We start from the raw sequence: 11,555 nt of genomic DNA, 5'->3' as shown, positions 1-11,555 counted from the left end.
GTATAACTTGAATTTAATCTTTTTAACCTTTATAAATAAATACATTGTGGCTTATATTGACTCTCGATACTTCCAATCAAATTCAGGACTAGAGACTTTTTAACTTAACTTTCATAGTATTATATAAGTATCTCTTTTCTCTTTTGGTGAAAATCCCTGTTAATTAAAGTATTTCTTTTGTCCCACAATACACATATTAGTCTCAAAATTACAACACAAAATGCTAAAGTACAACCTCAAAATTACAATTTCAAAATGCTACTATGATAAGTAGGATGTTTCCTAACCATAACTTAATATTCTTTTGCAGGCCTTTTTTATTTTTTGGATACATACCACTACAGATGTACAGTTAAATTACTGTGTTTTAACTGCACTTGGTGTGGCGATGCCACCAACAGATTCACAGTTTCATTTGTTTCACTTTGCTTTAAATATTTAGGGGTTAAAGATGTTTGTTTTATAACTAAATAAAATATTTAAATGGTTTCAAAGTCAAATCTACAAAATATTGTATTATTTTACTAAGAAATGCAGTTTCTATAAAATACCATCCATACTAAGAAGTGCAATTTCTATTCCTATATTTCCCATTTATTTCCTTTCTTACCTTATAGATAATTAAATATATATATATATATATAATCTTTCTATTGTCTAAAATATAAGAAAATGTAGAAAAATTCTCATATCCCCCTTTTAAGCTAAAGAGAATACTATGCATCCTTTGCCTTTATTTGACTATTTTAATTCAATAATATTAGATATAACTCCATACTATATGGAAAATCGTATTTTAACATATTTTAATTCTTATTTTTTATAGATTCATAATACTCTATTGTGTGGATGTACCATAGTTTATTCAACCAGTCTTGCAGTCAGACATCTGGGTTATTTCCATTCTTTAGCTATTATAGTAAAATGACAATGAATATCTTATGCATATGTATTTTCATGTTTTGGAGTGTACTTTTGGAGCAGTTTCCTGGAAGTGGAGTTGGTTGGGTCAAAAGGTAAATGCATATGCACTTTTATTAGATATTGTCAAATTTCCCTCCATAGTGGTTGTGATTTTCTACAGTTCCACCAGCTCAAAATTGGGGGAACTGTTTCCCTGTAGCTCCACTAATGGAGCGGGGTTTCAAACTCTTGTACTTTGCCCATCTGATGGGTGAGAAATAGTATCTCAGTGTAGTTTTAATTTGCATTTCTCTCAAATAATATATTTTTATATTAAAAAATTACCACTTTCTCAAGGGCCCTTTTTCTTTTAAATTTTTATAAAATGGGAAATTTCTGTTTGTGAAGTCTGCCTCTCATGTATACTAAAAGATAATTTTAAAAGAAAAAAATGTTTTCCTCGTCTGCCAGTATCTTGGGGTTTTCATTTACACTGCAAAGAACAAATTGTAAACCACTTTGCACAGTCTGCCAGCCCCAAAATGAGGGTTTGATTTACCATGTAATTTTTTTCTGGTTCATATTTCTGTTCAGAACAAGCTTTTGGGTTTGAGGTTATAAACAAAATAATTTGACTGTTTCCTTGTGGTTAAACAAATGCCATAAATATATGTTAGAAAAAAAATCCTTTTTGAAGGAGAAAAAGTTGGGCAATAGTCTCCAAAAATTATCAACATCTATTTGTCTGACAAACATTTGATTCAATAATGTAGAAATCCTTGGTTCCTATCATAATGAAAGGAGTATATATTTTTCTAGTCCACTGACTTTAGGTTCTTGATAATATAGCCCAAAAAGTCTGGGAGTTATTTCTCTTTGTAGTCATTCTCATGAGTTTGAGTTGGAATGGATATTTAAACGTTATTTCCTGCTGCTTTGTATTTTCTTCTTTCTTCACTTGTTTTTCCCTTCATTCCCAGTTTTCCTTTAACTTCTTACTCGAAGACTTTTGCATTTTCTTTTTATAGTTTTTTTTTTAACATACTGTTTTTTTACTCTTTCCTGCTCTCATGCCTTCCTTCCATCTCGTCCTCACTTCTCTTTGATTCACACACTTACGTCTAACGCTCATCTTGATCTACTCTTGCCCTGTGTCCCATGTTACTATAAGAAACAGCTCTCACCTGTCATGATTTACACCTGTTCAAAGAGAAGCCATGACCCTTGAGAGGTCTCTTTGCCTGTTTTGTTGACATCTGGGCTCTGATGAAATTATCTTTCATACCTTACTTAATCTACTAGGATCACTTGTACAGGGGTATGAGGAAATCTCTTCTAGCAGATTGGGCCTACTTCCTGGACACATTACAACTCTCTGCACCTTTCCCTTTATTTCTTTGATCGAACATTTATGGTGCAAGTATTAAATACCAATCCCGGAACTAAACAGCAAGGTTACATAAATAAATAAGGCAGAGTTCTTGCTCTGAAAGTGCTCATAATCTAGGTTCGATTGACATCAGTCACACCCTTATAGGGCATATGAAAATCTTTGCTGGTGACCATCCTTTCTGCCCACCTTAACATGGCTTATTCCTAACATACCATTTCACCTTATTTGCTACCTTTTTCAGGAATTGTTTCTGACTTCTTTCTCCATTCTCAAAGTTGTTTGGTGCCCCTGCTGGAGGCTCCCAAATCACACTGGACTTTCCCCATTTTATCACATTTCACCACAGTGTATTGTAATTGTGTCCTTCTCCAGACTAGAAGTTTCTGTGAGGGCAGAAACAAGTCTCTGGCATTAACTCTAAGTCTCCAGCACCCAACAGAGTGTCAGCAGCATAGGAGAAACTCAAGAATATTTTCTGAACGAATGGCTATGCATGCACATATAGGTATAAATTATATCCAGGTAAATAAAAGAGTCAGAAAGTAAGAAAATACACCTCCAGTGCAAATGGAGTGAGCAAGGGTGCCACAGTAGAATAACCTCCTTGAAGTATGTTGCAAAAATTATTTCCCAGAAGTGTTGCCAGTTCTAATAACAAGTACCTTTGAAGTATGTTTTTAAACAACTACCAACCAAATTTGTTTAACTTCCTTTAGTGGTATTGATTGTACTCATGAAATCCCAATGAGGAACTTGTCTGACATTTACAGACGAGCGTAATGCTAAGTTGACTCTCATAAATGTTAATCAGTAATTCCTATTAGCTCAATCACACTTGTGTCTCACTAAAGACTTTAAACCCAAAGTGAATTGTTAATCCATCTGCCCAGAAACAGTCACCAGTTCAAAAATTAAAGCCTGAGGAGGGGGGAGGGGAATTAGCTTCTTGGAATACACTCCTGTTTATAGCTGTCCACCATCACAGAAAACAAGTTGTAGTTTCTGGTTATGTTTATTGTACCTGTATTTTAAAAAATTATTTTAGCGTGTGTGTGTGTGTGTTTTACAATATTGACAAGACATTGCAAACAAAAGAGATAATGGCTAAAGATTTTCCTCGCTTGCCATTATACCAGGGAAGGACTAATTGTAGTTCTCATTTATAATATGTTTGGAAAAAATCTTTGTTTCAGAGCAACATGGTGGTATCTCTAATTTTTTATCCCTTTTCTCATTTTTTAAAAATTTCTTTTTCTTCCCTCTGTGTCACGCATATTTTCTATGCAAACTGAGTTTTGACTGAAGCTGTTAGATGAAGCTAACTAAAGAGCACATAAGCTGTGAAGAGATCAGCTCTGAACTGGGTGGAAATCTCCAATTATAATGTAAAGATACTATCATTTTATACACATGAACCCAAGAAACCCAGAATATGAAGTGTGGCACCCAGAAATCCAATGACAATATACTAGAGTTTCATCTTTGCCCTTGTCTGTTTAACATTTATTCTCACAGGTCTATTCACACAAGTAATAAAACTTCCCTTTTAATAACTAAATCCTTTCAAACAAAATTTGGAATAATTTAATAATAATTCTTAATTAAAGAATTTACTAGATGCATAAATCAGGGAGTATTCATATTTACACATTCTAATTTTTTAAACACCTCCTATAACCTTAAAGAGTCAGAAAACATATATTTTAAAAATTTTATTTAGTTACTACTCTCCTGAATTTTTGTAGTGGTGGTGGTGGTGATAAATAACATTAGTGAGAAGTTATGTTAATTTTAAACATAGTTAAATGCAACACAAATGGCTACTAAATTTAAAATCAGAATTTTATTTGTTCAGACATTGTGATTAGTCCCAGATTGGAGATTTCCTTTTCATAATCATGATAGAAAAGGTTCACAAAGCATGTTTAATAGAGGATGGCATTGCATGAAACAAAGTTAACTAAACCAAATCAACTGCTTTGAAGATTTCAGTAAACTTTGTTTCTTATACAAATGTCAAATCTCATCTGTTTCTCAGGCTGGGTATTGCCTCAAATTTGTTAACTCTAAGATTCATTAAGACACAAGACCTGGAAGAAGTTTCAGTCGAACACCTGACGCAGTCTTATATTCTGGCTTCCTTTCACTGTTGGTACCCAAAAGCCACCCAACTCCCCAACCCAACAGTGTTTGGTACTCAGTTGTCAAATGCCATCCCTCCAAACATACCATTAATACAACTTGTTAACAAGGCAAAGCTGAGTTTATTGTGGCTCACCACTTTGACAGAGCTTTGTCTATGTCTCCAAAAGGCAAAGTCAAGGTCTGATGTTAATTAAGAGGCTGAAGTTTGATTTAAGGTGGGTCTTCCAATGTGGAGGCTCGATTAGGATGGATGAAGATTATGTCACAGCAAAATGTTCATTGTCTTTGAACTGTTTTGTACCTCTTTGTAAATTGCAGGTAACTAAAGGATATGCAACCTCTGTCTTGTTTGATTAAGATTCATTTGAGATCCTTCCCAACTCTGGAAAAACTAGTTCTGTTGCCTTCCTGTAAGTTGGACTGGACACGGTTAAACTTGCATAAATTGTCAGCCCTTACCAAACTTGAAATTCTTCTTGTTTCCTTCACTATCTGGCTACAGCCCTTCAACTAATGTTTCCAACTTTTCTCCCTCCCTCCTCACTTGGCATCACTGACCACAGAAATCTGACTGCACAGATCCTTATGGAGACTCTAGCTTGCCTTATTGCTGGCCTTTTATCCAGGATCTGAAGAAGCATTTTGAGCTAAAGCCTGTTGACATGATATCAACCTCGCAGGGCTTACCACCACAGAAGACCATGCATGGGCTGGATTTCTTCCTGGACAAGTCACTGGGCCACTAAGGAAGGTTGGTGAAATGCTTGGGCCATGCATGTCCTTATACAAGAAGTAACCAAGACTGGACAACACCACCAAGAGCACTGATGTCTTAACTTCAATGAGCAGTGCTGCATAATGGAAAGACTTGCATCCACCAACTCTTGGAATTCACTGGACCGAACATTCTCAGGGTTTAACTCCTGTCTTTTCACTTTAACCTAAACTTTTCTATTTGTATTTTTATTTTCATTTAAGACATTCCTCTTTTCAGATGACTGATCTCCCAAACGCTATAAAACAGCTGACCTGTGCCACTGCTTTTCAATAGATGTTTCAATTAATTTTGCAGGTACAACTCCAGCAAGAGTCCCCACAAGAGTATTTCTTAGACCCTGGTTCACCTCGCTCAGGTGACTATGGTCACCTCTGAGCTGCTCAGCAGTGAATGCAATTCATTTGTCTTGAACAAAAAGGGAGCGGGGCCTGGCAGTGTTGAACTTTATATGAGCCTTGTGCTTCTAGTAAATAACGATGGTTGAGAAATCTTTCCAAGTCTTCGTCTTCGGAAATCCCTCACCATTTTATGTTCTGAAAAACAGATTACCAAAAACAGCCACCCTCCCGCATCTGACTTAGATGAGGCTTGCTGTCCACTCTCTCTAATGACGACCGTAAAACTCGCAGGTACCTGTGACAAAGCCAAACACAGATCTTTCCCCTTTTGTTTGAAACTGCTGATAAAACCAGACATAAACCCTTCTCCTTTTGCCTCTAGCCAACATCCTGTTCTTTGTTTTAGGAGCAGTTACCTAAGGTTATAACTGTTGGTCCTCCTGAAACTAGCCGGACACAGAGACAAAATCTCCTTAATTGTCGGGTTCATTTTGTCCTGTGCACCGTATCCGGGAGAACTCCCTGTGTGGCTGCGGAGGGGGTAACAGTGGTGGCTGCATTCTCTTTCCTTTTCACTTTACAGACAAGTAAAAAAAATGGAAGCAAAAGCTATCAGTTTATAGAACCATCAGATAAGGCTAAGAGAGATACTGATACTGTTTGTGTAATTTCTACCTTAGAGATATGGAAAGCAGGCAATTATAAGTTTACTAAGAAATTTACATTGCTCAGTTACAGTGAATCTACCCACGGAGAAAATAAAAACTGTTGCATTGTTTTAAAATACCGATTTAGTGCTTGCCTGCCCATTTTAGGTAACACGCCATCACTCTGACTGAGAAGGGGAGTTGGGAGAAGGGAGGTAATCTTATCCGCTGAACATCTACTAAGTGCTGACCTGGGCTAGACATCTAAATTCACTTAATCCTTTTAACGATCTCTGTAAGGTCAGTATCCTCATTTTAGGGGCAAGGAACTGAGGTCAGAGGTGTTAATATCCCACCCAGAATCACATACCTAGTAACATTGAGATTCATGCTTTCTCAATATCTGATATGACTTCAGAGTTAAATCTTCAGAAATTAGTAAACAACCTATACATTTAGGACTCACTCCTTAAGACAAACACATATATGTGCTTTCTACCAATGAGACAGGAGAGAAGGGGGCAGGGCACAACATTTAAAAGAATGACATAGACATAAACTAGTTAGAACTAGGCCCAAGATGGCAGAAGATTCGACTTCCAGTAGACCCTGAGCTTCATTATACACTCATTGTCAACGTTAGCATGCTAAACAACATCCCCACAGGCGCCATGACAGTTCAAGGTCAACCATAAAACGCCAAAAAGTGGGGTGGTGGCCCAATTCCTGGAAATCCCTTCCCCAGAATAGCTGGAATAATCCTCCCACTCCCACTTAGCATGTGAAATTACCCAGCTCATAAAAACGAATCACCCCTGCACCCTGGAGCCACCCTTGCCTTCTGAGAAAACCACGAGTGTGTAGCTCTGCTTTCACTTTACTATGGCTCCTTCTTGAATTCTCTTCTGTGCAGAGCCAAGGACCCTCAATTGGTGGCCCATCCCAGGAACTTGCCCAAGACCTGGGAATAAGAGTCCTCTTGTGCTCCATTTTTTGGCAACCTCTTAACAAAGGCTATAAATAAATCTACTTCTTACCTATCACTTTGCCTCTCTCCGAACTCCTTCTGCGCCGACACGGGAAGAATCTGAGCTTCATTAAGTCCTGAGACGAGCTGTGTGTTTTCACTGGAAGATTGTGGGTTCGAGTCCCATCTGAGGTGTGTGGTTTCACCTATGTGGTACAGATTGTTGAGATCTATTAAATAGTACAAAAGATGTCCGCTCATTTGCTTTCTTGTTCCAAAATGGCAGATTTTTTTCCAGAAGTCAAACTCAATGCATAAAACCTATTTAAAAAAAATAGTTTTCAGTGCTTTGAATAGTCTTTGCACAAACCACTCAGATTATTAAGTAAATGTAGGACTAGATAAGCAGTTAAATCAAAACCAATATCTTGGGTTGATAACTAAAATAAGATTTTAGTTACTTGATCTATTTGATCAGAAAGTGTCTCCTTCCAGGAAAGTTCTGTGCAAAACAGCAGTAGGTGCTAACAAATAAGAGTATCCTTGTGTCCAAAGAATTTGGGTTCAAGGCATTGCAAAAAGCCCTGGGGCCAACTATGCGAGATCCTCTGATCTAACTGCCATCCTCAAGTGACTGTGAAGTTTCTTATTGTCTTGAACACCCTTCTGGGCTTGATTGTACAGGTCTGTCTCTGCGTTTTCTCCTCCTGTTTCCACTTTTCAGTCGCTCTTTCTACCTGTACCCAAAAGAACCCAAGCCAGCCCTGCGAACATCTAGTCCTTCATACTCACTGTCTCCATAACATGGATACTGTAATTAACTAATAAACGAGCAGAAAAGAAACTCTCCTAAAGACTAGTGGAAATTATATACCGACAAGCTTCGACTGTTTAATGGAGGGTCAGCAGTCTGGAAATTAGAAACTGTTTTCTAGCATCAGCAAAGGGAAGGATTCTACTCTATTTGTTTGAGGCATAATTTTCCAACCCACTTCACTGCTTGCTTCATGCAATAAGTCTTTGAGTCAGAGAAACTATAATATAATGATTCCTGATTATGTAGGCTGGGTTCATGTGACCATTCGCTTGTTGATCTGACTTTAGATAAGGCTCTTTACCTTTCATCAGCCACTAATTTTCTTGTAGACATGTATACACTCTGAAAAAATAAGCTGTTATGGTACTACAAGCGAAGCCTTAGCAGCTTGTCAGAATGTTACCAAGTAGAGTAATCATCATAAGTGGTTCATAAGCAAAAAAGAAAAACCAGTCTTGAAAAAAATGGCAATATTTAAATAGGTAAAAAAATGTACAGTTTCCAACAGAATTTTGTAATTTTTTGAAACACTGATAGAAAAGCATGTGTTTAGGTATACATAGGAATATAAAATGTGCAAGAGTAATTACATTTTTTTTTCAGAAATGGAATATTCTACAATTTAAGGAAATGCTGAAATAAAGGAGTATTTCAGGACGCTGGTGTGGGGTACTCTGCTATTTTAGATGCTCATGGCGCCATCTAGTGAAACATATGAGCAATAACATCAATATCTGACCCATTTGCTTTGTACATCCTGGAGTCCTTAACTCTGCAGAAAGGAGACTAGTGTAACCTCTACTTAAACACTAGCAAGCATCTGAGGCACCAAGAAAAGTCAATAATTTTGATGTATATTTAACATCATTTGAATAGTGAAGATATAGAACTCACTGAACATATCTATTGTATGTTTATCCTTGAAATATTTATCAACCTCTGGTACAATTTTCTCTTCAAATACATTTTGCATACATATCCCACTGATGTTAATGGAAGGCTAGAATACATATCTGAGATAAAAACCGAACAGGAATGCATGTTGTAACATGGAAACTAGGAAGGAATTATTTTATTTATCTCTTTAGGACTATCATATTGTAATGCTTTCTTTTTTTAAATTAATTTTTATTGGAGTATAGCTGCTTTACAATGTTGTGTTAGTTCCTACTGTACAGCAAAGTGAATCAGCTTTATGTATACATGTATCTCCTCTTTTTTGGATTTTCTTCCCATTTATGTCACCACAGAACATTGAGTAAAGTTCCCTGTACTATATAGTAGGTTCTCATTAGTTATCTATTTTATACATAGTATCAATAGTGTATGTATGTTAATGCAATGCTTTCATATGGAAGAAAAAGACAGGATGTTTTCTTTTAGAAAACAGGCACTTAATATGTGTAAATAATATTTCTATTAGAGCATAGGCACGTTAAAAAGGAAGATGAAGTTGGCTTCAAAAGGGTTGAAAAACATAAGGGTCTGAGAAGAGGTGCTGAAAGCAAAAATATTTAGTGTTTTGGTTTCTAATATCACAAACTCCTTTTCTCAAAGAGCTATTGAAAGACAATATGTAAATTTACCTAAGACAAAGATATATAGAAGTATAAAATGCCTTCAGTTCCTTCTTAGGTAAGCTCTATCTGTCATAAACCAGGGTTAAGGTATGAGTGACCCGGAGCTGTTGGAACAGCAGGGAATTGTCTGAGCATCAGAGAGCCTGCATTTGTTCCATCTCCCCAAATATGTCGCTGAGGGGAAGTGCTAGCTCATGCATGAAGGCATTGATTGATGGTTTATTATTTTAACACAAATATAACTTTTTTTCTGGTTAAAATTTGATCAGATAGGGACATTATGACAACAGCTATATTGTAAATTTAGACATTCCCCCCTCCCCATTTTATAGGCACCTGTGAGTGGAATAAAATGATTTGTGAATTGGGTAAGGCAATCCATTAGAGACAGAGATTTATAATCCAACTGTTTATCTCAGTCTAAACCATTACAATAATCATGGTTTATAAAAACAAACAAACAAAAAATAAACAAACTTCTAAAAGAAACAAAAAGAAGTATACATTTGGAAATCAGAATAACTTTTCTATTTGTTTAAGTCAAACTATATTATAACATATGAATTCAGCTTCCTATTATAGTTTATGAAATGTTTAATTTAAAGCAATCAGGGCAAATAACTCTTTGGAAAAGTTCTGCCATTTTGTAAATATATCATTTAATAGTAGGTCTAGACCTTACCTCTTAGCAAAATTTCAGAGACCTTAGCAAAGTGTTTCATCACTTTAAAATCTGATGTTTATAATTTCTTTACTGGGGAAGATGTTGCATTCCAAAATTAGAAGTGAGTTAAAAAAATAAAAACATTTCAGAATTATTTACTAATCGGTAAAATTTTATTGTAAGGTAAAAATGATATATAATACTTTATCATGAGAAAATATTTGAAACTGGAGGGACTGCATCATGATGGAAAGCACAAGAGGAAACAGTGGAGAATGTGGAGGATTCAGGATAAATGTTCCCTGACTGACAATCCTCTCCATGTTCACATCATTTAAGTACTAAATTGAGTGAATTGGATTTGTGCCCTTTGGTTGGGACCTTTCATAATGCATGGCTGGCTACAGTCATATTCATATTTATCTTAGAACATTACAGTAATGACAGTATAAATATAATTTGCATTGCAGGCTTAAAAAGTTGATGATCATGAAATATGATAAGGCTTTCTGTGATAAACATTTACTCTCACTTTTCTGACAGAGGAATGTCAGACAAACAAATACCACTGTAGGATCCACAATCAGGACCAGCTACATAATTTGTGGTGCTCAGTGGCAGTTTCCTGTGTTCAAAAATCATTTAAGAATTTCAAGATGGCGACAACAGATTATTAAACCAAGTGCAGAGCCCTTATGAGGTCTGGACCCCTGTGACTGTATAGGTCACGTGCCCAGACAGCGACTTATCCAGGGAGAAATCAACCCAAGCATGGTCTGCTGTGGGCGTGAGCCCTTCAAGGTTAAAACTATGCCATCAGCTTTTAGCTTGCAGTGCTTCTTCAGGTCCTGGGGGAAACGCCAGCAACAAGGCAACCTGGAGTCTCTGTAACGATCTGTGCAGCAATTTTTTTTTTTTTTGGTAGGATGTCCCTTTCCTGGTCTTCTGGCTAGCAAGAACCAGCTTCTAGGCTTTTTGTTTGTTTTTTGTATGTTTGTTTCATCTGCGTTATTTGGCATTTCCAGAAACCATCTTCTTTAGCTCTGTGTTTGGGGATAGATGAGTCAAACCCCCAAAACCAGAAAATAAGAAACCCCCAGGAATGCATCACCATATTGTTTGTTGGATCCTGAGGTGCACATCTGATCTGCCTTCTCCCAGCCTTCCAGAGTTTTATGTTTGTTTTATATATCGTGTCCAGGGGTCTTAGTTGTACTTAGCAGGAGGAATAGGAAACAGTATGTGTACTTCACCTTCCCGGAAGGGAAAGTCCCTCACTTGCTTCTTAAAAGTCCTTTTTTTTTTTTTTTTTTTTTTTTCCCC

Source organism: Neophocaena asiaeorientalis, unplaced genomic scaffold (genome assembly GCF_003031525.2).
Source record: "Neophocaena asiaeorientalis asiaeorientalis breed wild unplaced genomic scaffold, Neophocaena_asiaeorientalis_V1.1 scaffold116, whole genome shotgun sequence".
In the NCBI taxonomy this organism is placed as follows: domain Eukaryota; kingdom Metazoa; phylum Chordata; class Mammalia; order Artiodactyla; family Phocoenidae; genus Neophocaena; species Neophocaena asiaeorientalis.
The sequence above is the reverse complement of the archived record's forward strand: the minus strand, read 5'-3'. Positions refer to the sequence as shown.